Source organism: Plutella xylostella, chromosome 25, assembly GCF_932276165.1.
Source record: "Plutella xylostella chromosome 25, ilPluXylo3.1, whole genome shotgun sequence".
NCBI classification, from domain to species: Eukaryota; Metazoa; Arthropoda; class Insecta; order Lepidoptera; family Plutellidae; genus Plutella; species Plutella xylostella.
The window spans coordinates 2,990,996-3,017,118 of record NC_064005.1 but is presented as its reverse complement, the minus strand read 5'-3'; the positions used below and the strand labels follow the sequence as shown (position 1 = coordinate 3,017,118).

Genomic DNA, 26,123 nt, shown 5'->3' with positions numbered 1-26,123 from the left:
CTCTAGTTACATAATAATAATAATATGTGGGGACATCTCACACACGGCCATCCGACCCCAAGCTAGGCAGAGCCTGTAATATGGGTATCGGACAGCTGATATATCTACACAAATACTATAATATTAGATAGATATTAAATATAAATATCAACACCCAAGACCCGAGTGCAAATATCTGTCTTTAAACAAATATCTGCCCCAGCCAGGAATCGAACCCGGTACCTTCGGCATAGCAGTCAGGGTCACTAACCACTACACCATTCGACCGATATGTTATGTATAAAAACTATCCATGTACAATAGATAAAAAAATACTACGAACCTATACAATAAATAACTGAGAACATAAACACCGATAAGCAATACATCATAACCAAGTTGCATATTACGTAGATGTCTTTACATTAAAATATGTTAAGATAAACACCACCCTTATTTTAGTTGGATGTATTAATTATGTGACCAATAAATTCGAATGCAGGTATCCCGTATTATTTCAGTGACGAATCAATCATGTCGGATTTGGTAGAAGCCATTTTCATTTCCAGAAGGGTAGGCCAAAATATTATTGAATTTTGGGTCGTCTATTGAGACGTAGGGTTTGATCTCACCATCTATTTTGGACTGTAGATAATTATAGAAAGATAGATTAGTTAAATGGGACAAACTTGATAGCAAGTTGGTTCGCCAGTCACCCAGCCCTGCTCCCGACAGCGTGATGGATCGGCTCATTATTCATTATCATTAGGGCCAATAATCGATTAATTTGTTACCAATGTTTGTTAAATAATGATGAGATTCAAAAATTTATGCAATTAATGTAATAAGGATTAAAGTTTGTTTATTGGTTTTCTCAGATTTCACGTTACGAGCGAGCGAAAATTTTTGCACTTATTTTGGTCTAGGAGTTCTCAGTTTTATTAGGAACTTTTACTTTTGAGATAGGTTTTCATTTTTGTGTTGTAAGACTGATTACCGAAGCAATGGACTGAGTCTCATATAATACTGCTTTACAAAAAAGGTAATCCAGACGACGTGTCAAACTATCGTCCCATCAGCTTGTTATGTAGTCTGTATAAGCTCTTCTCGTCATGCCTGCAACAACGGATAAATAGCTCGATAGACGCATACCAACCGATAGAACAAGCTGGCTTTAGAAGCGGTTTCTCGACAATAGACCACATACACGTAGTTGAACAGGTAATCGAGAAATACAAAGAGTTCAACCGACCATTATATCTAACTTTTGTCGACTACACCAAGGCTTTTGATACTATCTCACATAGCTCAATATGGACCGCTCTTGAAAAATGCGAAATAGAACATACTTACATAAACATCATAAAAGATTCATACTGCACCAGCGTGAGTAGAGTTAAGACGGAAACTACGGGCCCTGAAATCCCTATACAAAGAGGAGTGAAACAAGGAGATCCCATCTCCCCGAAACTTTTCATAACAGTGCTGGAAAAAATTATTTTCGAGAATCTAAGATGGAAGGATGAAGACGTGGGCATAAAAATTGGAAAAAGACGTCTCAGCCACCTCCGTTTTGCAGACGATATAGTTCTTCTATCAGAGAATCACACAGAAATGGAATACATGACACATTCTCTACACCTAGCTAGTAAAGAAATAGGACTTGAAATGAATCTACAAAAAACAAAGATTATGACGAACTCTACCAGACGTCCTATTACGATTGAGGGCAATAATCTTGAATACGTGGAGTCCTACATATATCTAGGAAAACAAATTTCTTTTAGCGAGAAAAGCAACATTGAAGAAGTTAACAGGAGAATATCCAACACTTGGAACAGATACTGGTCGCTCGCTGAAATATTTAAAAGTCAAATGTCACTGCGACTGAAAAAGACAGTAATGGACTCGTGTATCCTCCCTTGCTTAACTTACGGAGCACAGACATGGGTATTTACTAAACAAGTGATGCAAGCCATTCGATCATGTCAAAGAGCCATGGAACGCAGCATGGTTGGAGTCAGAAAGATTCAAAAAATACCTAGCGCCAAAATCAGAAATCAAACCAAGGTAATAGACTTCCTAGAACATGCCTAAAGGCTAAAATGGAAATGGGCAGGACATATCTCAAGACTTACGGACAACAGATGGACAAAAGAAATAACACAATGGTACGGTCCATGTGGTAAAAGGAAGCGAGGAAGACCTTACCAGCGCTGGGCTGATGACATCAGACAAGTGGCTGGAGACGCATGGATGACGACAGCGCTAGACAGAAGCGAATGGCATAATCTGGAAGAGGCCTTCACCCAGAAAGGGGTTCTCATCAGGCATAAATAAGTAGTAATTTTAATTAAAAACAAATTATAAATGTAAATATCGGATATGTAATTAATTAATATAATATAGTGATTTTAAATACCTTGAATGGAATACTGCATGCTTTTAATTAATTAATTAATACAATTTATAATTCAATTTATTTAAGAGTAAAATAATAAATTACAATAAGTACTTAAATCAATAATTTTTTAAATGTTTGTTAAATATCATTTTTCTGCATGATAATAGCATAAGTTTCTTTTGGTGAGAAATAAAAGGCTTTTTTATTTTTTATTTTTATTTTATTTATTTATAAGACTGATTACAACTGCAACTGAGTACAATTGTACAGAGCGCATAATAAAAACAGTATGGCAGTATATTCGTATGTTTTCTTGCCAACCCTGTAAGGTGTATACATGAATCTGACTATACTATGTTTTAGTGAGAGTCCTGGCCACATAAAAATACCTCATTTTATCAATTGCCACGACATTTAGTTTGGATTCAGCGAGCCAGCCGGCCTTTGTGTTTCTTTATAGACCTTTTATAGCCAAAGTTAAATTAAGGTTCCGCTCAATAATTCTACCCATAATTACCTAGACGATTTAAACCCCGGATGAGATAAGGCCACTGTTGTACTGTTTCTGTTATGTAAAATTGAACGCGTCCTAGGAATTATATTATGTATGTTTGTATAATGCCACATCTAGATGTATGAACCCACCAGTAGACCAGCGTGGTGGCAAAGTGAAGGTTTCATTTGAGATAGCCAAATGCCGGCACTTTGGCTTTTGATCTAGCCATTATAAACTCCTTTTTTAAGAAAAAGCCGGAACATATAATAACGTACAAGAGTGGCCCAGCATCCTCGCAGATAGACTACCTACTAACAAATCGCGCACATATAGGCCGTGTAAAAAATTGCAAAGTGATTCCTGGTGAATGCGCTATAACCCAACACAGAATCGTTGTAGCGGACATGGTCTTCAAGAGAACATCAAAGTTAAAACCAGCACGAACTGCTGAGATTACAAAATGGTGGAATCTGAAAGGAGAAAAGACCGAAGAGTTCCGTCAACACCTATCTGACGTAAAAGTTGACACAACACAAGATGTTGACAAAATTTGGGAACACCTTCACAAGTGCCTCACAAAAGCTGGAAACGTTATCCTTGGACGAACAAAAGGCGGAAAAAGAACTCCAAGAGAGACATGGTGGTGGACAGACACGGTGCAACAAGCCCTGAAAGACAAGAAATCTGCTTTTAAAACCTGGCAGGCCACAAAAACACCAGAAGACCGAGAGGAGTATAAGAAAGCCAAAAAACATGCAAAGAAAACGATAGCTATTGCACAGGCGAATTCACTTAAGGATATGTATTCGACACTAGATAGCAAAGAAGGCCAAAAACAAATATATAAACTCGCAAAACAACGAAACCAGAGCACAAAGGATCCGGCTACCTGTCGAGTCATCAAGGGAACAAATGGCGACTTACTGTATAAAGACAAAGACATCATAGCAACCTGGCAAAAATATTACGAAGATCTGTTAAACAAAATACCCGTTAATATCAATCTCCCAGAAGCACACAAAAACCAAGGTTTGATTGCTCCAATAAATCCATGGGAAGTAAAGAGGGCTTTGCAAAAGATGTCGAATAAGAAAGCAGTAGGTCCCGACGGAATACCCGTAGAAGCATGGAAGTGCCTTAGTGACCACGGCATTATTCTACTCACAAACTTCTTCAATCGCATGATGGAGACATCGAAAATGCCATCTGCATGGGGATTAAGCACAATCATACCCATCTACAAAGGGAAAGGAAGTAAACTTGAGTGTAATAATTACCGTGGAGTCAAACTTATGTGCCATACAATGAAGTTGTACGAAAGAGTGATTGATAGCCGACTGAGGCAGGAGTGCTCACTCTCAAAAAACCACTACGGCTTTGTTCCCGGCGTATCCACTACGGATCTCATGTTCGCTCTAAATACTATTGCCGAAGAATACCGTGCTAAGAACTGTCCCCTGTACATCGCATTTTTGGACATGGAAAAAGCGTTCGATCGCATACCGAGAGATGCTATCTGGTGGAGCTTACGCAGAAAAAGCGTCCCTGAGAAGTATGTCAGTATAATTGCGGACATGTATAAAAATGCAAGGTCTGTTGTGAGGACGGTTGTAGGTGCTACTCGGCCCATTGCTGTAGCAGAAGGGGTACACCAAGGTTCAGTCCTAAGCCCTTTCCTGTTTTGCTTGGTCCTGGATGCGCTGACGGAAACAGCACAGAGTACGGCTGCGTGGACGTTTATATACGCGGACGATGTAGCAATCTGCACGGAGAGCAGAACCTCCCTACAAAAGGCCCTTCTGGAGTGGAAACATCAGTTGCAAAAAGGCGGCCTAAAGCTAAGTGTTACTAAAACCCAATACATGGCATGCAACGAACCAGACCCAGATGACAGCCCCATCATCATCGACGGCCAACAAGTCATCAAGTGCGACCAATATAAGTATTTGGGTAACATGATGCACAGTTCTGGTAAAGTGGAATACAACATCCAACACAGAATAGCTGCCGCCTGGCTAAAATGGCGCGAAGTAACTGGTGTTACTTGTGACAGAAGAATGCCGGTAAGGTTGAAAGGTCTTGTGTACAAAACCATCATACGCCCGGTCCTAATGTATGGCAGTGAGACCTGGGCAGCGACGCAAACGCATGTCAGAGTGGTCCAAGCGGCTGAAATGAAGATGTTGAGGTGGATGTGCGGGGTCACAAGGCTTGACAGAATCCGCAATGAGTACGTTCGCGGCAGCCTGGGAGTACGTGACATCGCCGACAAACTCCAAGAAAACCGCTTGCGATGGTTCGGACATGTCAAGAGAAGACCACCTGACTATGTTGGAAACGAAGCACTACGCCTGTCCGCCCCCGGTCGGAGATCCCGAGGAAGACCTAAAACCAGATGGATAGACGTAGTGCAAAAAGACCTACGACACTGCCAAGTCTCTGAAGACGACGTTGGAGACAGGGCGAAGTGGAGAGAGAAAACGAGGAAGGCAGACCCCACCACCATATGGGACACATAGCCTGAAAGAGAGAGAAATGCCGGCACTAACATACCCGCAAAGAATGGATCAAATATGTTTTCTACAGTTCTACTCTACGATCATTTTCTATTATTAAAATATATATATATAAATATGTGGGGACATCTCACACACGGCCATCCGACCCCAAGCTAGGCAGAATCTGTATTATGGGCAGCTGATATATCTACACAGATACATATAAAGATACATATTAAATAGATAAACGACAACCAGACACAAAGGCAAACACAAGTGCTCATCACACGAAAGTTTGCCCTGGGCGGGATTGAACCCGCGGCCCCAAGCTTCGGAAGCAGCTTAACTACTGCCTAAGCTACGGTGCCGAATCATACGATAAACCCATCAGAACCACACCAAACTGGCATCTCCTGTCTGTAACAGGATGGAAAATTACACGATAAGCCACCTGAATCCTGTCGTACGTTAACCGACTGCGGTTGACTATCAGAGCGGAGCAGGCGTCACCTCACGCAGCCGTAGTAGGGTCATATTTGCATAAACTGGAACCAGTTCACCTCAGACAACTATGAATAAACACTTAACTTCAACGCTAATGTATGTAAATACCCAGGGTATTTTGCTACATGAATTTTAAGCCCCCAGGTAGTTCACGATGAAAGCCGAATACATCAATAATTAGAAGCTTCGAACTCAATTCCCCGGCTAGTCAGAGTTACATTACTAACATGTTTTGATACATTTATTTCAATATGCCAGTAAAAAAGCTACATATTCTATAGCAAGAATTGAGTGATACTGTGCACCGTGCCTATCACATAAGTTAGTAGATTATGTACCTATCTTATATATAAGAATAAGGGGCGTGTGCGCTTAAAACTATTACTTAAGTTATATAAAAAATAGTTCCTCTGTAATTTTCAATTCCTCCAATGACTTATAATTTGGGTCAGCTGAATACCTTGAACAGAGCCTGTCTGACCGTCGTCAGGTGTGTGACTTGCAGTGTGTGGACCACTCAATGACTTGGCTATTATCAACGCAATACACTCAAAACGAATGAAGAATAGGGAGAATAAGTACTTTTTAACTCAAAGTCATAAGGGTCCTAGAGAAAATTCAGTATTTTATGTTTCCTCTATTTTTGCTGTTGTCTGTAAGTCAAATAAATTATACTTTATCTTTAGGAAAAAACTAAATTCTTATAGGAAGATAAGAATTTAGTGTTTTCCTATAAATAACTAGATAGATCTTCTAGTATTTCCGTAACAAATACTAGAGCTAGACTTAGGTTTATGTCGTCCGTGGATTCTTTATCATTACGAGACGGCCGTGCTCACACTCTTACATTACGCGTAGTTCTATGTACCCTTATGTGTTGGATTAGCAATCCTAGTTCATACAGGAAAAAAATGTAAATACAAATATTATCCAATTTGACTATTTGAAGCCTAGGAGTCCTAGGACACTACTAGAAACTACCAAGACAACAAATTTAGTTTTAAACTATAGTTTCGGTACGTTTTGTTTACGTACTATAGAATTCAGGTGAAATTGAACAGGGTAACTTCAAAGGCCGCTTGTGGTGAAGTTGTTGATCGTTCGCTCTGTTAGCAACGGGATGGTGTCTTGTTTTCAACTATTTATCCTTTAGTACTAATTATTAACGTTTCATAACATTATTGAGTTCGTGAATTCGTTGTTGAGTGTTCTCGACTATAATGCAGCCTCCTACAGTGATTATTTCGCTATGAAGGCTGCAAGTCTATGGAACTCCTTACCAGTGGGCGTACGACTGTCACCATCGCTGGCTACTTTTAAAAATAATGTGAACACTACTTTAATACCTTGGGTTGGCAGATATAATACCTATAATAATATAACTCTTGTATCCACCAATTCACCAACAAAGGTTGGCTGGAAGAAATTGGTTTTTGGCAATAAGCCCGCCATTGTATGTGTTTACTGTGTTTATCATTTTGTTGTGAATCTATAATGTTTTGAGTAAAATAAAATAAATATAATAGGTACTGAAGCGTAATTAAATTTAGTACTTAATAAAAAAACGGAGATATTGATCAGCTCTTGTAAATTGAGTTATCATGCCCTTGTTTTTGTTTCATCTTTCTATTAAATTATACATTCTTTATATTATTAATATTATTATAAAAGCAAGCTAAATAGTGCTTCTAAATGCAACAGGAAATATCGCAACGAGCAAATGCGGTGAGAAATTTGCCGCATTTTGTCAACGCCAGCTCTCCTCAGCAAAAGCTATTTGAATTTAAAAGAGTTGGCAAATAAAACCACCTTACGAGGTGAACCTGTAAATAACCACCTTACTTTGAAATTCAATCAGTGGCATTTTATAAGATTACTGTAAATGATACCGTTCATTTTTCGCAAGCTTATTCGGGAAGAATGATTTTTTTCAGTTTACTAAGTATATACTTGCTATATTTTTTTACACACCTATCTTTACTTATATTACACTGACGGGCAATGAAAAAGTTCCACTCACAAAATGCCGACACCAAACAACCCCAATTTTCTCAAACAATTGATTAGAAATTTGAACAAAATATTACTGTTTTTAGTTTGTAGTATCCTGATGCTATGTTAAATGTACTTTAATGTTGCTGAAGGCATCATTAAGCTAGTCTTTCCCATTTAGGAGTAATTTGGTGCTTTTCTCAGTAGAACCTTTTCATTGCCCGTGAGTGTATATTAAATCACATCATCAATACAATTTTTAGGATGCAGCTCGTGGGTAATTTTTTTTAATTCAGTGTTTAACTTAAATTTAACTTAAAGCCCCGCTTATAAACACTGCGTCGCTCCGTCACTCCGTCGTTATACCCTAGCCTAGGGGATCAAATAAATTCACACGCTTTATAACGAAGATTGAAGAGGCTTAGTGATTGAGAGCCTTATCGTCACCTCTAACTCGATCAGTATAAATGAAACCCGCATCGACAGTCATCCACATCGGAATAGGAGACACAACAGTTGACTCGCCCGGTCTCCCACTCGTTAGATTCAATCAGGCACCGGGGAACAGTCACAAAGCTTGTTTGGAAGGCGGCCAATGTTAGGAATACTTGCCTTTTTCCATTAGATTGGGCGTATATGTATGTAAAACTTGAATATGGACTGGTTTGACTGGAGCTAGCGTTCTTATGCGAACAGATAATTCGTTTAAAATTATAACTATAGCATTGTACCTATATTTTCTCATAATTAACACCTACCTATAAATATTTAATTGAATATATAATAGTGTTCTGTTATTTAAACGAAGATAATTAATTATTATCATTGTCAGCCACTAGTTACTTCCAATGTCCACTGTTAGAGGCATCTTACAATATTCATGACTACAACCACCCTAGATTATACAGCACAACCTACCATAATGTGGCTTGATATTGAAACATTCAGCATGTAATACAAACCTCCTCAATGCAAAACGAATTAAACTTTTGTGTTTCTTAAACATCGTTGTTTTCCAAAGAAAAGTTCAATTCCGAGCTGTTCTTAACGTATTATCTGCCCTTTCATAACAAAAGTTTTAAGATGGACGGCCGGGCGCCCGCAAGGCAGCCTAATACCACCCCTGCTATATAATTATAACCTTTGATGCAACAAGATAGAGCCGTTATTGGTGTAGCATCTTATTTTAACGCTTTAGTCCCAAGTTGGTGTGACCATTCTGGAATAAGGAAGGGAAAAAACTTTGCTAAACGAGCACTGAGGGCCAAATACTCGAACATTCAAGAGCACTTTGTGACACGGTGTTTTTTTTGCGGTTTTCCCCAAATATAGGTAAGTATACCTAATATATTATACCTAAGTACATAGGTATAATAGTTTATTAATGTAAAACCTCTTTAATCCAACTCCTAATTTTAAAAGTCAATCATTGTATTAAAATCTGACTATTTATCTTCTGAATGACGCCGATTTTCATCAAAATATAATTTAGTTTAATATAATTTAGGCTGTAGCTATTATAAATTGACAATTGTTTACCCAAATATACTTTTAAAATGAAGTTACGCCAGATATAGACTCCTTTAATTTCGCACCAGCATCAGCGGAGGAGATTAGGAAAATTATTCTGTCCCTCAAATCGAAGGCCATGATAATATAGGACGCATTATGGTGATCAATCTTCTCGACATCCTTCTCCCTGCCATCACCCATATCATCAACCATTCCCTTACCTCTGGACATTTCCCTGATCTCTGGCGTAAGGCCTATGTTATTCCTCTTCCTAAAATATCAAACCCCTCATCTCTCAACCATTACCGCCCCATCTCAATATTACCCTTCCTGTCCAAGGTCCTCGAGTCGATTGTTCACCGCCAGCTTACCGCGTTTCTGTCAAATGGTGGTCTTCTAAATCCATACCAGTCTGGTTTTCGGGCTGGGCACAGCACTACGACTGCCTTGCTGAAAGTCACTGAGGACATAAGGTGTGGTATGGAGAACAAAATGATTACCGTGCTTGTCCTCATTGATTTTAGCAATGCGTTTAACGCTGTGGACCATGACCTACTATTAGCCGTTTTGGAAAAATCCAAGATCTCCCTCCCTGCTGTCAGCTGGTTTTCTTCCTATCTTCGGGGTCGTCAGCAGGCGATCCGAAGCTGCTCGGTATTATCTGACTGGTCCGATTTGTCTGCTGGCGTTCCTCAGGGCGGTATCCTGTCTCCTTTACTTTTCTCTATGTTTATTCATTTAGTCTCCTCTAATCTTCTCTGTTCTTACCATCTGTACGCTGATGATCTGCAGCTTTACAGTCAGGGCCATCCTAATGACTTGGATTTGATCATCAACCAACTTAATGAAGACCTAACACGTATTCTTGAGTGGTCAAAAAGCTTTGGTATTTTGGTAAACCCTACGAAATGTCAAGCAATCATCGTCGGCAGCTCTCAATTAATGTCTAACCATGATCTTACTTCGGTGCCATTGGTGTTCGACGGATGCAGTATTCCATTTTCATCCACGGTCAAAGATCTTGGATTGATCATCGACGATCATCTGAGTTGGGTGCCACAGATTGACAATGTGTCGCGTCGGATCTATGCCTCTATGCATTCCCTTATACGCCTCAAAAACTTTCTGCCTTTCAAGACAAAACTTTCTCTGGCAACCTCTCTTCTTTTGCCCATTCTTGACTATGCTGATGTGTGCTATTTGGATGTGACTGAGGCTTTGCTTAACAAACTGGAACGCTTGCAGAATACCTGTATACGATTCATTTTCGGTCTCCGAAAATATGATCACGTGTCCAGTTATCGTGCCAAGTTAAAGTGGCTTCCTATTCGAGATAGGAGGAATGTACGCATTCTCTGCCTTCTTTTTTCGGTCCTCTTTGAACCTAATTCCCCTTCTTACCTTAAATCTATGTTCAACTTCCTATCAGATACTCATAGCAGACACCTCCGCTCCTCCCATAATCTTTTGTTGTCCTTACCACTACATCATTCAGGTTTTATGCTTAATTCCTTCTCTGTTACAGCTGTCCGACTGTGGAATGATCTCCCCGAGTCTATCAGGAAGGCTCCCAGTCGAGCAGTATTTAAATCACTGGTTCGGGCTCATTATCTCAGCAGGATAGGATAGAAGACAGTTCATTTTTTCATGCACCTCAGTTGTTGTGTGTTTATATAATAATAATATTATAGTATATATATTTATATTAGGTATTTATGTATTGTATATATTTTATAGGTATAGGTTTATATATTATCTATTAGTATATTGTATAAGTATAAATTGTTGTAGGATATTATATTTAAGTAGTACATATTTAGTTTTCTTCGCTGAAATTGTCTTAAATAAGTTCTTTTTTTTGCACTCCCATACAATTTACTCCCTGTACCTCCTGTAGGTTGACTGGTAGAAAATGCTTTTAGCATTAAGTCCACCTAATTGTACATAATTACTTTTGTATATTGTGCAATGAAGAATAAATAAATAAATAAGTTAGTAGGTACCAAATTGAAATTTAACTAAAAGATTTATGTTAGAAATGAGTGCTCAGCGAAGCCGCATAAATCCGTCAGATCCATTTTCATTTGAGCGTGTTTCAAGCGGAAAACGTTATTTAAAAGGCAATTAGCCTGTTCTGTCGACGCGGGCGAAGGCAGTGGAGAGAAATGTGGATGAGAAAGATTCTTACTTACTGGATGTATCCAACATGGATATAAATTGGCCTTATCGTCTTCGCTATAGGTACTTACCTACTGCAAAAATAATAATATAACAAGGATTTTACAAATGAAATAGCGTAAAACTAGAATAAGAATAAGAAATGCTTAGTTTGCTTACCCTAAATCTACTTTAAATATGGGATACATAATAATGTAATTTGTCGTGTATGCTTATAGACATAAACATGGGTTTATCTAAATAATCTCGAAGGAAATTGTTGATTGAAACATCGCGAACAAATCCCGCTTAATCCCCGGTACTGAGGGGTCACTCTATACTGACGAAAAACTTACAAACGAGTACTGTCATACAATCGACACGTTTAAGGGCGCCTGCAAATTAGCCGCAAATTTTTGCGCTGCGGTCGCGCTGCTGTAGCTTGTTCTAGAAGTGTAGAAGTTCACGATGGACTCTGACGAGTAAACAATAGTACGAAGAATACGTGCGAGCACCATCACTAGTCGATCGATGCGACTAACTTGAAGGCGTCCTAAGGGCAAGAGCACACGATGCGTTGCGGCGGCGGTGCGGCGCCGGAGCGGTGTCGCTGCGTCGTTTTACATAGAAATACTTATCTGTGGCATGCACACGATGCGCTCCGGCGCCGCACCGGACTTGCAACCACCAAGACGAGGCGGACGAGGCGAGGACACTGCTGTCAAACGCTGCACGGCGCTGCTGCGGCATAACAACGTTGCGGCCCCGCACCGCTCGTGTGCCCACTGACACGGCGAAATCTCTGCGGTGCGGCGCCGCAATGCACCGTGTGCTCTTGCTCCAATACAATAAATAAATAAATATGTGGGGACATCTCACACACGGCCATCCGACCCCAAGCTAGGCAGAACCTGTGTTATGGGTGTCGGTCAGCTGATATATCTACACAGATAAATAGATAGATACATATTAAATACATAAACGACAACCAGACACAAGGCAGATACAAGTGCTCTTCACACGAATGTTTGCCCTGGGCGGGATTCGAACCCACGGCCCCAAGCTTCGGAAGCAGCTTCACTCCCGTCTAAGCAACGGTGCCGTCACAATGACATAGAGTCGTCGTGGCTCGCGCAGCAGCGCTTTGAAACTTTGTTTTTCGTTATATAAAGTGACCACTCTATTCACTTCCGCATCCGGGATGTTGCTTAACTGAGACTAATAATCCCTTTTTATCTCCAATGCTTTCGCCGGAAAGATTACGATTTAATTTGTCTACTGAGCACTTTCAATAATAAATCGGCCATTAACGGATTAATCAGTTAATTCGTTGAATACAAAATGCACAATTAAAACTGGCGATTTAATGACTCATCTTTAATAAAGCACTTTTAATAACGTTTGGTAGAAGAGTTTACTTATTTTTTACACAACATCGATAGAAAATTATTTTGCCCTAAAAATACTTACTAAACCAATTAATTAACGTTTGAGGACTTTATAATACTCGTATTATTAAAACATACGGGACCACCCAGGAAGTTTTGCGGAACCCAAACAGTTTCCAACACTAGTTTCAGTTTTCAACTGAAATCAAAATTAATGTACAAATAATTTAAAAACAGCCACAAACCACAAATAAAACTTATTTAGGTAACTTATATACCTATATGAACTTGGCATATATTATAATTTTAACAGTAACACCATAAGTATAAAGCTGTTGGTTTTCCATGCAATAAATTAAAATAAAATAAATAAATAAGTTTTGTTTAAAAAACGTAGGTAGTTTGTAAATTGCAAAGTACCGACGTAAATACTTAAGTAGGTACGTTAAATAATACTGATAGATAGCACCAGAGCAGCAGTGTTGAGCAGAACTTGTCTTATTAAAGTCAAAGAATTAAACCCTGAGTAACAATGTAAACAGCGTAGTTTAAACAAGCCTTTTTTGAAAGAAAAGTTATCGTTCACCCGACACCGGTCTAGTTGCACAGAGGACGAGCTGCTTCATTTAGTTCGCAAGTCCATTTAAGAAACAAAAGACGATTGTTCCACAAATGCTATTAATTTTCATTGAGAAACACTGTATTTTCCGTCCAGGTTTAACCCGTAAACTGGCGTTTACTATCCCTTTACAATTATATTTTGATATTTACGTTTTTAGTGCAGAATTTAAATTCAAATTCAAATTCAAATGGTTTAATCGACGTAAAATTTTACAATTATTTGTCGATAGTCATCTACCACCATTTCACAAAGGCCCCGTCATTGAGAAGGAAAGAAATGGCGAAAGAAACTCCTCGAGCATCTTTTCAACTTTTTCCTTATAATCTATTACAATTTTTACTTATATCTAGTACCTACAATTTTACTTAAGTACCTATATCCATTTCATTTTTTCAATAGCCTTAGCTGAGGTGGACAAGACCACGCGTTTTTGTCGTTTAAATAATCATTTATACTATAGTAAGCTTTACTACATAATGTAGCTTTAACATAATTCTTAAATTTTTGCTCAGTAAGGTTTATTGCTTCATTTGATAATTTATTATAAAAGCGTATACAGTTCCCCATGAATGATGTGTTTGTTTTCGAAAGTCTGAGTGTGGGGAAAAGCAACTTATTTTTGTTTCTGGTCTCAATACCGTGAGTGGCTCCTACTTTACTAAATGAATTTAAGTTTTTACGAACATACATAATATTTTCATAAATATATTGGCATGGAACAGTTAGTATACCTATTTCCTTAAACGTATCTCTTAATGAAATTCTAGACCCTAATACATATATGGCTCGAATTGCTCGTTTTTGCAGAACAAAGATTTGATTAATGTCAGCCGCTCGTCCCCACAATAGAATTCCGTAAGACATAACACTATGAAAATAACTAAAATACACAAGCCTGGCTGTATCTACATCTGTTAACTGTCTAATGGTTCTAACCGCATAAGCTGCAGAACTCAATCTACCGGCTATCCTCTCAATATGGGGTCCCCATTGCAACTTTGAGTCAATTGTAATACCCAGGAATACCGTTTCATTTACTAACTCTAGCTTATCGTTATTCAATGTCAAATATGTCTCTACTTGTCTTACATTAGGCAAAGTGAATTTAATACATTTTGTTTTCTTGGAGTTAAGAGCTAAATTATTTACAGTGAACCAATTAGCAACTATGGAAAGAGTACTGTTTGCATTGTCAAAATTGACTTCTTGTCGCTTCAACTTAAATATAAGTGAAGTATCATCAGCAAACAGTACTATCTCACATAATTTATCTACCAAAAACGGTAAATCGTTAACATATACAAGAAACAAGAATGGTCCTAAAATCGAGCCTTGGGGAACACCCATACTGACAGGACAGCCAGCCGAACGCACTCCATTTATGTCAACTAGTTGAGTTCTGTTGCTCAAGTATGATTCCAATAATGTAAGAGCTTTGCCAGTTAGCCCATAATATTTAAGTTTCATAAGTAGAGTGGCATGATCCACACAATCAAATGCTTTCGATAGATCGCAAAATACACCCACAGCATCAAGACGTTCCTCCCAAGCACTAAATATGTGTTTGACCAACGCGACACCAGCGTCAGTTGTAGATCGACCTTTGGTGAAACCGAACTGTTGGTTATGGAGAAGGCCGTGAATACTAAAGTGCGAAAGCATTTGATGCAGCATAATTTTTCAAATATTTTACTCAGTACTGGCAAAACTGATACAGGCCTAAAATTATTGGGATGATTTTTCTCACCAGATTTAAAAAGCGGTATTAGTTTACTAAGTTTCATCAAATCGGGGAATACACCGACCTCAATGTATCTGTTAAAAAGATTAGCCAAGTGGGGTGCTAGGATATCAATAACATGACTAATAACTTTAACGGACATGCCCCATAAATCTTCTGTCATTTTTAAATTTAATTCTTTATAAGTGGTAATTATGGTCTGTGTATTTATACCATGAAATTGAAAGTCGAGATCGCAAGGCGGTGCATTCCCTCTTAGCAAACGTTCAGCTTCAGCGCAAGATGAATCAAGGTTCTCAGTTGTAGCTAACGGTATACTACGGAAAAAATCTTCAAAGACGGAAGCCACTTCTTCACTAGATGAAACAATTTTATCATTAATTTTAAGTTCAAAATTTAAATCACGTGGTTTATTCTTCCCGGTTTCAGTATTAATGATATTCCATACGGTTTTAATCTTGTTATTAGAGTTTTTAATCTTTCTATTTATATAATCTGATTTAGCTTGGTGGCAAACGGCTTTGAATATCTTTGTATATTTCTTTACATAATCTCTAAAGTTATCGTCATGAGTAAATGTACGCTGTTCATAGAGATCATATAATTTACGTCTGCTCTTATAAATTCCCGATGTTGCCCAGTCATTAAGACTTAGTTTACAATTAACATCTACTTCTTTCTTAGTGAACACGTTTTCAAATTCTTGAGACAAACCTTGAAATATTTCCTTAAAGGCATCATTGGGATTTCTTTCAGAGCTTCTACAGTAGTCAAGTTTACTGATCAATCGAGATTTAAACTTATCAATTCTGTATGATGTTACTGGTCTGAACTTGAAAGTGGCTGACTTACGTTCAAAAGTACAAGGAAACGTAATAATTTGCCCACTGTGGTCGGATGGTAAGCAATTGATTACAGAATGATTAGTAAAATCACAATTACAGTAAATATTGTCAATACAAGTGGCTGAGGTGGGAGTAATTCTGGTAGGTTCCAGGAAGACATTACTTAAATTATATGACTTGAACAAATTAATTATACAACATTTCATAGAAGTCTCAACTAATAAATCAATATTAAAATCTCCCACCACGACCACTTGTTTTGAGCTCTGAGATAAGATGGTAAGACTATCCTCCATAACTTTCTCAAATACTTTATAGTCAGAAGAGGGGGGCCTGTACACGCTTAAAATTATATACTTGTCCATCTCAACACAAGCTAGTTCAGCTATTCTTTCGACCGATAATTTTACAATGTCTTTCCTATCCTTACATTTTAAATTTTTCTTTACAAATATTAATGATCCTCCTTTGTATAACGATTTCCTATTAAATGAGCTAATAACATCATCATCTTTAAGGTGATGCTCAGTAATACAAATTATGTCTATGTCGTATTGTTCTAAAATAACTCTAGCATTAGAAGTTTGCGAGAAAGCCCCTGAATGTTCTGGTGTACAACTCTCAGTTGCTCATCTCTTGTCGTGCATGGCAGTTTAAATTTACATTAGTATTACTACTAACTATCGTATCAGTTGGTCCTACTTCTGTTATACTACTTATAACAGGGTCATAAATATTGTAAGCTAACAATTTAGCTATCTGTCGCTTATAAAACTTAGGTACAAATAATGTACTCTTTCAAAATAAAATTATGAATAAATTTATTTGTATCGAAATACATCATTCTTTCTCTGTCACCAAAGGTCATGTTAAATAATAACATATTTAAATCACCTTTGTAATTATTCTGCTTTGTAGTCCGTGAGGTGGAGTAAGGGAAAGCACAAATAATGGTTTTCCTAACATTAATAGAAGAAAGTGCGTCATAACATTGAATTATGTCCTCTTTCTCTAATATTGTATTTGGTCATGAAAATGTCTGATATTTTTCAATAGGTAGAATAAGTACGCATTTCATGACATTTATTCAAAACACAACATATACATACATACGACATAATAAATTTTACAAAACATTAATGAAATTCGTAACTAAATTACGTAACACAATAGTTTATTAATTGAAAATACGTATACAATTGAGGTATTAAAATAAACACAAACCAGAAACTTACAGCACAACCCTGCCATCACATCCGATCAAATTTAATCTCAAAAGCAAATATCGTATATCGCAAACTGCTGATACAGGATATAATAGACGTGATATTATCTTCGATGCCTTGTTACTTCAACATGCTTCAACCATAGCTCCTACACTGACAGGCATCTTTACTTGAATTCCTTGTTTTGTTACAAATATAACAGTAATGTACGAAGAATTAATTACAAGATGTCAGAACAAGCACACATTATACATAATGATGCTCGACTCGCTACGAGTAATTTTGTTAGTACAGTCAACAAAATAGATTTGTATACATTACATAGCTTTATACCGATAACTGATTGATCTTTAAAGTCACCGGCAAGTATTTTATGTTTCAGGAAAACTTACAGCTAGTTAGTACTTTAATAGGAATCGGAAAGTAAAACAAATTGCCAATTAACAGTTTTTACTGAGGCAAAACCTCAAAACTTAATATAAAAAGAGCACAGCAAAGATATCTTTTTTTTTACAATTAAACTGTTTCCTATGGTGCGGATGGGGTAAAACACAAACACACACACACACACTCACGCCTTGTACTAATGTACTCCCTTGCGGGGTAGGCAGAGGTGCATTGCTGCACCCACTTTTTGCCAGAGTGTTATGTTAGTCCCAATGTGAGGGGGCGAGCCTATTGCCATTTTACGGGCACATCCAAGACCCGAGAACAAATACCTGTGTTTAAACAAATATCTGCCCCAGCCGGGAATCGAACCCGGGACCATCGGCTCAGTAGTCAGGGTCACTAACCACTACGCCATTCGGTCGTCTGGGTGGGGATGGGGTAAGTACTTAAAATACAAGCTTGTATCTTTTCCTGAATTCATATTGCGTTACGTTTACAGCGTACATACGTGAAATATAATAAAGTATACTTAATTGAAAATTCCGAGCCTTAAATGGCTTACAATTTGATCATATCACCAAAAAAGTGATATGAATATGTATATATAAAAAAAAACGTATTGCCTACTGTATAACTAATGGATCAATATTCCTTGCACTTGTATGTAACTCATAAATGTAACTAGTCAATACTTTAAGTCGTTCAATGTACGTATACCGTATTATGTTTAAATTACACTAACGAGCAAATAAACTGTTCCACTCACAAATTTCCGATTCTGAATGGCCTAATTTTTTTTTTAACAAATATAGGACATTTGGACAAAATGTTTACTTTTTAGTTGGTAATATTCTGGTGCGCTTTTGGGTTAATGTAGTTCAATATTGCAGATGGCGTCATTAAGCTAGTCCTTTTCGCTTAGGAGTACCTAATTTGGTGATTTCCTCACTGGAACTTTTTCATTGTCCGTGAGTGTATTATAGTGTAGGTACTTACCTTCTCCGACAAATAATAATGCGGTTTTGGGATGCAGTAGGTACCATAGATTAGAATAGAAGGTGACATTCTAAAATTAGACTGGCACTTAAAATCTGTCATTTCAGCTCATTTTTAAATTAAGAAGTGCCTTCAGAATCGATCCCATTGTATGTTTATATTTGTGTTGTTTACAGAATTAACGTTTTTAAAATAAAAACAACCAATCAATATCGACCTTCATCACGTAGAAGAATAAGTTCACAGGTTCAAACCCCTCCTGCTTTCAAGTTATTTAATTACGCAACAAATAAATAATGTGAATACAGGGTGTGTAATTTACAAACACTGGCGTTGCTTGGTGTTAAATGGTTTCGGTGGAGTCGCGTTGTTTTAGTTGTACTTAGCATACTTCGGCGACAGGCTCGGGACACTTATAATGTTGGGAATTTATCGTGCAAAGTCCGCTCTGTTTCCAACAAATAAATAATTATAAATTGGTACCTAAGTATAAGTCTGTAGCTATTCTTATACACTCACGGGCAATGAAAAGGTTCCATCAAGAAAAACACCAATTTACTCCTAAACGAAAAAGGCTAGCTTAATGACGCCTTCTGCAACATAGAAGTACATTTAACAGAGCATCAGGATATTACCTACTAAAAACGGTATTATTTTGTTCAAATTTAAAATTAAATGTTTGAAAAAATTGGGGTCGTATGGTATCGGCTTTTTGTGAGTGGAACTGTTTCTTTGCACGGCAGTGTAGTTAAGTACTTTGTAAAACTAAAAATAGTGTTCATAGATTTGTGAAAATCGGTTCAGATAAAAACACTTACAGGTTAACTAAGAACCTCCTTTTTAACCGGTTATAAACTAGCTGTAGACTAAAGGCTTAGTTTCGGATTTAATAATGGTTTATAATTAAATAAAAAAAACTCATCTTCTTCTTCAGACTGCAGCAGTCCACCGCTGATCTATAGCTTTCCGTCTCCAATTTAGTATCTATGCAAGTCGTCAATCCGTTACAAATACACCTCCACAACATGCTCTCTTCGGTACCTATATTTTTTTGCAAATTTATCTTCTATCTTCACAAGATTGAAGATTTCTTTCCGTGATTTGATTGGTTGAAATATGGAAGCAGGGTTGACGATAGGCGCCCCGGGGAAGCGATCAATCTGACTTCTTCGACAAAACCCTCTTTCTTATTTACAACTCTATAAAATCGTAAGAAGCTCAGATGGATGGCCGTCTGGGAATATCTAGTTAATAAGGTGTCTGGAGAAACTTTACTTTATCTAAGTTAAAGGTTGTCTGGTGGAGATTGCTATAAACAACAATGCTGCCTTTTTGTACTGTTTTTCTTTTACGTTTTTTTTAAGTATTTCTATGGTTTTGGGTGCAAATAAAGAGTATTATATTGTAAGTTATACCTTATTATTCTATGGTTATACATATTTTTTCAGACTACAGTCTGAAAAGTTTATCTTCTGTTTACCGCCTACTTTTTTCTTCTTTTAAAGCCTACTTATTTTCCCACTGCTGGGCAAAGGCCTCCCCTTTCATCTTCCACACCTTTCGATCCTGTGCACCCTCAGCCCAGTTGTTATCGAATTTGTCCAGGTCGTCCCGCCATCTCCGTCTCGGCCTGCCTCTCCGCCGGCGCCCGTCGCCCGGCACCCACTCGGTCGCTATCTTGGCCCACCGGTCCGGGTTCATGCGGCAGACGTGGCCGGCCCAGTTCCACTTGAGCTTCGCGGTCTCGACACCAACATCGACTATACGAGTTTGGGAGCGTAGTATGGTCCTGACACGGTCCGTCAATTTTACACCGAGAAGACTACACTCCATCGCTCTTTGGCAAACCTTCAGTCTGGTCTTTTGATGTTCGGTCAGTGACCATGTCTGTGCGCCGTAGGTTAGGACGGGCAAGATACACAATGTCAACGAGTTTGCGCTTGAGTACCGCCTACTTAATCGTTTATAATTACGATCATTATCAACTGACAATGGTCGACCTGAGTAATTGAGTATGTAAAAGGGGTAAAAGGATATTTTTATCACTTTGCATCCTGTGCTGCGGTATGTAAGTCACAAAACAAAATAAGCCAAAAAAATATAAACAGAAAAAGAGGCTGAGCATAAAGTTTTATGGCCATCGATGTGAAGCCAGATCAAGGACTGCGATTCCTTTATCTGTGAACAATCGTAAATGCAAACGCACGAATGTTCATAAAAGATACATTACCTAAAAGGAACGAATTCAAGGACACTAAACAAAAAGGATAGGCAAGATAAATTCGTTTAAAAACGTTATATTATTATTCATACATACACGTACCGAAATATGATTAAATAGCTAAAGACGAGTATGCAATGCATAGGAAATAGATTTTAATGATTAAATAGCTAAAGACGAGTATGCAATGCATACAGAAGCGGTAATTAAATATGGTTAAAAAATAGTCTGAATAATTGGCTAGAATTTTATGATAGTCTACTCTGATCATATTATGTCTTTTTCGTCTGATGTATACATAGCTCGATAATTACACGGTGTAACAATGGTACAGTAAGCCAAAAGAATTTATCGAGTCATTTTAAAACATTTTTGTACTATAACTTTTGAAGACTCGACAAAAAAAAACCTCCATAGAAACTTTGTTGGTTATGTGACTTTTAGAGGCAGAGTAGAATCCATAATTAAATTTAAATTTAAAAAAAAAAATTAAAAATAAAATTAAAGTCCTGGACCAAAAATGTTAGTCACCCCCGTTCGACTTTACTAAAACACTTTTTCAACACTCTGTATAAGTAACTTATAGGTAGCAAGCTTTGCATAGAAAACCACATTTTATTATTTATTTTCTCTGCTGATACTTAATAAATTATTTTAAAAGTGCCTCGAGACGCCTGTTCTCATCTGATCACTTATTCCGGTGATCAGATGAGAAAGCGTCTCGCTTCACAATGCCAAAGCTGGCGCCCACTACACAGTGAGCAAAGACGTTTCAGCACGAACATCTTTGTTTTATCTTTTTAGGACATTCAGCTTTGAGCACAGACGCCAGCAATAGCACCGAGATAAGGAAACGCGCCGGTGTTGATACACTCTGAAATATTTGGACTTGCTTTAGGCCTGCCTTAAGTATAGATAGGTATATTTATTTATTTTAACACTTTATTACCTACATAAGTACAATGAAATAAGGCACATTATAGTTTTTAACTAAGTAGGTATACTTACATATGTATATAAATTCCATTCCTTCCAGCCAACCCTGCTTTTAGGTTCAGAGACTAATATGAACTCTTAATTACTAAAACAATGTTTTGTATCAAATTCCTGGATTTTATTTTATGCTATGGATGTATTTTCCATAAGGTCACAATATATTTGAAATCTCTTGTGTGTGTGTATCTAGATTCTAGATGTGTGTCTATGCCTAGTGCACTGTGCTAAAATGCCAAATCGGCGATTCGGTGATAAAAGGCTCGCGACTTAAGTATCACGTGAGTAGAAATGTACAGTGAAAACTGGATCGCCTGCGAATCACCTCTGACTATCCCTTCGGAAATAATGTTCGTAAAAATTGGTATTTGAGTTTTTGTACCATGTATAGTGAGCCATAGAGATAAGTATAACTCTCAGTGCAAATAGTTTGATTACAGAAAAATCTAGACGAGTTGAAGAATATCTAATTGATACATACTCGTATGTGTGTATTACACACAGGCTATATTGATTTACTATTACATATATTGATTAATACACAGACAATATTGATAAGTGTTGTCACAGGGAGGTATCCTTATCTCTTTTGTTGGCTGTGCATAGTACAAAGGCGCTGAATTCCGTCGCAACCGGTAGTTTCCCGACCAGCCACACAGCCTCCACAGTGGAAACCTCGTTACATCGCTTCGTCCACGGAAAGCCTGCCGGAGTTGCCTCAAAGACATTTCGACGTACTGTTTACGTGTCTAATTGTTCGTTAAATCGAAAATTGCTGGCTCACTGCCGTCGTCTCGGAGGTCGAGGCGAGATAGATGGTTGGCCACATCGCTATGCCTGGATTCTTGTAACAAAACGTGAGTAAGTATATATAAGCTTCCATCTATCAGTATATACGTATCGGACTAATAACGGATTTTCATCAAGATTGTTTAGATTAACACATGTTTATGTCTATAAGTATCCACGACAAATAGCATTATGTATATGTCGCAGGCATCTGGTTGAATCTTCTTTATGATTAAATCACTAGCGCGTTCATTGGATGGCAAACGGATCACTGCTTGGTAGAGTCGAGAGCATTATAAATTTGTGACAACTTTCCCCGTTTTGTGAAACTTGAAACGTTTTTATTTTTATAAAATTACTAACGAATAGAAAAAATCTGAGATTTTTTTAGGAAGATACGGAGGTTTATTCCTATCATCAGAAAAATTATGAGCGTGGTTGAATTTTTTCGGACATAGCCCATTGTATAATAAGTAAGTTAGGACGAACCGAACTGCAACATAATAAACTAAGTAAACTATATTGCGACGAAACTGAAATATGGTTAATTCGAAATACGATGAATCTGGCATACGTAATTAAGTATATTGGGTTTCAATTATGATCCTATCTACCTGCAACAAGCAACTAAAATTTCGTTTCGTTTGACGTTTTCCGTGAATTGAGCACACTGGTTTGAAAATGTCAGGTCGTATCACACTGAATTCTCGCAAATTCAAAAATATATCGACTGGTAGGTTAGGTAGGTAAAAATTTGTATTTGAGTATTATGTATAAATAAAATAATGATGTACGTAAAAACATGAGGGTAAATGCATACCTGCAAGTATTTGCAGTATTAATGATTGCAAAGTATTAGCTGCGGTAAACCACTTTGAAATCATTCAGTAAATTCGACAGTGCTTTAAATCATTATTGTCTGCCACAATCAAATTGCTCACTCAGCCATTATTGAGGCAATATATTTTTATTGTAGGACATTATTACGTAATTTGATCACGGCGTCCATCGCGATTACATGTTATTGTTACTGGTTTAAAATTTAAGCCAAATAAGTTGCTACTAAATCCCCAGTTTAATCCTTGAATTAAATTTTATCAAAGCAGAGCACTTTGTAATAAGTACAGACAGCAAAAGTAATGTGTGCCGCCCCAGCAAAAACGGTTTTGTTTGTTTATCCTTAGACTCATGGGTGAAAGATAGATTGAATCAAATAATTTTATCGATACTGAGCTGGAGCACATGCTGAGCTGGTGCCGATTTGACGCTCTGGACAGCAACCTAGTTTGTTTGTTTTGTTTTGTACTATATTGTATTATTTCCTGTATTGTTATTTTTTTGTTGTATTCTTTTTCTTCTTTTCTTCAGTTTTTGTTGTTCAATGTGTCAAATAAATGTTTTCTTTCTTTCTATACTAACAAACTCTATATCTATCTTATAATATGTTAAAAAAGTAAAAAAATACGTGTTAGTGTCTGTGTCACGGCATCACCTGTTAGTGGATCATAAAATTAAAGTAGTTACTTTTGCTTACTGAACTTACATAAATAAATTAAACTTTAACTTTTTAAACTTTTGTTTTTGGACCAAACAAATACAAAGCATTGTATTGTAAATACGGTAGGTTCGTTACCAAAACGACACAACAAAGCAAAGCCTCAGCCAGAACGTTATTTGTGGCAAACAAAGCTAAAGTAGATCGCTGGCAACACGAGGCATCTGCCACCGGCAGCTCTGCCTAATCTGGATCTGATTTATGCCATAATTATACCAATGTAGCCAGCTAATTCACTCCACTATTACTCAGAGAGTTTAATATCGCCCACGAACACAAACAAGTTAAGATGATACCTACTTATCACGTTTCAATGAAAAAAAATCACCTGTCGTTGCCGTTCCATACTTCACTGGATCTTTTTCATTGCTTGTGAATGTGTTAGTTCACTAGATAACAGTGAGATGTTACTCTTATACAAATTCAAAAAAGGATCTTCGAAGGATTGTAAGTATTTGTACTAAGTGTTACGTGTGTTCACGATTCTCAGAATACGAAAAAAGTTCATTATGCAATTTACTTTTCGTTACTCTTGCGAGCAGTGCTTATACAATACATATGAGAAAAAATACCCCGGTATTCAAATAACTTTTAAAGTATTTACAAATTGTATCCGAGCTTCATTAGTAGGCTGGCACTTTGACGCTTTGCAAGCCTTTGTAAACTAACCCCCTTATTCATAAAAAAGTTACTGGATGCTTTAGCTATTGAACTGTTTTGTCACTCTCTGTCAGAGAACAATTTGTTCTTTGATAGAGAGGGACAAAACAGTCCAATAAATAGAGCGTCCAGTAACTTTTTTATGAATAAGGGGGTAACAGTATACAGAAAATAATGTAAGTCAATAAAAATATTCTGTATTTTTTCGTTATTTAGTCTCAAAATCAAAATCACTGGGCTATTCAGACAATATTTTCTATAAAAGAATATGGTGAACACCCTGCTTTAAAATTTTAGAAAATACAACGGTATTTAGTACCTATCGAACCTATCTATCTTTGTTTATGTCCGCGCCACTGAAATTTGCTCGACCTCTATCGTTATCAGCAATTTTAATTAAAATGTATGCTGCCTCGTTACATAAATATTTCAGTAAAACATCGGATCTATTCATATTATGTATAGAAAGCGTGGACAGATTAAGCTGAACTTAACATAAAGCGACCCAAGACTTAGGGCTACTTGCATCAACATATTAAATCTAGATTTAGCGTTAAATCTCGATTTAGTGTAAAATTTTATATGGTCTGACGTTTCTTAAATCGACATTTGACACTAAATCTAGATTTAATATGTTGGTTAAGGGCCTTTAGGGTTGAACTGATAATAAATAGAGGCCAAACCTTCATAATATACTAAACTCTACAGACATGATCTTTACAGGCTTATCTCATCAATTTTTTATCCGCTTATACAATATGCTATAAAAAATGATATAGTTTACAAAGACTTACAAAGTCATTCTGAACAACTTTTGTTTGATTTGATTTAAAAACAATTGAGTTAAAAAGGCAATATACAGTAAAAAGGTTTTGGCGCCGGCGGAGGTGAAAAATAAACAATCCAAGTTTGATTCATGAACGTAATGAATAACTAATACAAAATCGATTTGATCAACAATGAAAATATCTTCAGTGCGAGATTGTATTGAATATGTAAACAGAGTGAATTCCCAGGAGCTTTTCGGATCGTTAAGTACAGTGGAAAGGCTACACCCTGAGGGACACAAGGGCGAGGAAAACTGTTTAGTACTGCTTCAATATTATGTTGTTGTTGTAGATTAATAATGCTAAAGAGAAGATAGGAATAGGAGGT

General features: G+C 37.2%; 1 protein-coding gene across 1 annotated transcript in view; it reads left to right on the top strand.

The window, feature by feature from the left end:
* Window positions 1–26,123, top strand: part of LOC105380833 — an 81,061-nt gene that overhangs the window by 15,132 nt on the left and 39,806 nt on the right. The gene's annotated exons all lie outside the window — the stretch shown is intronic.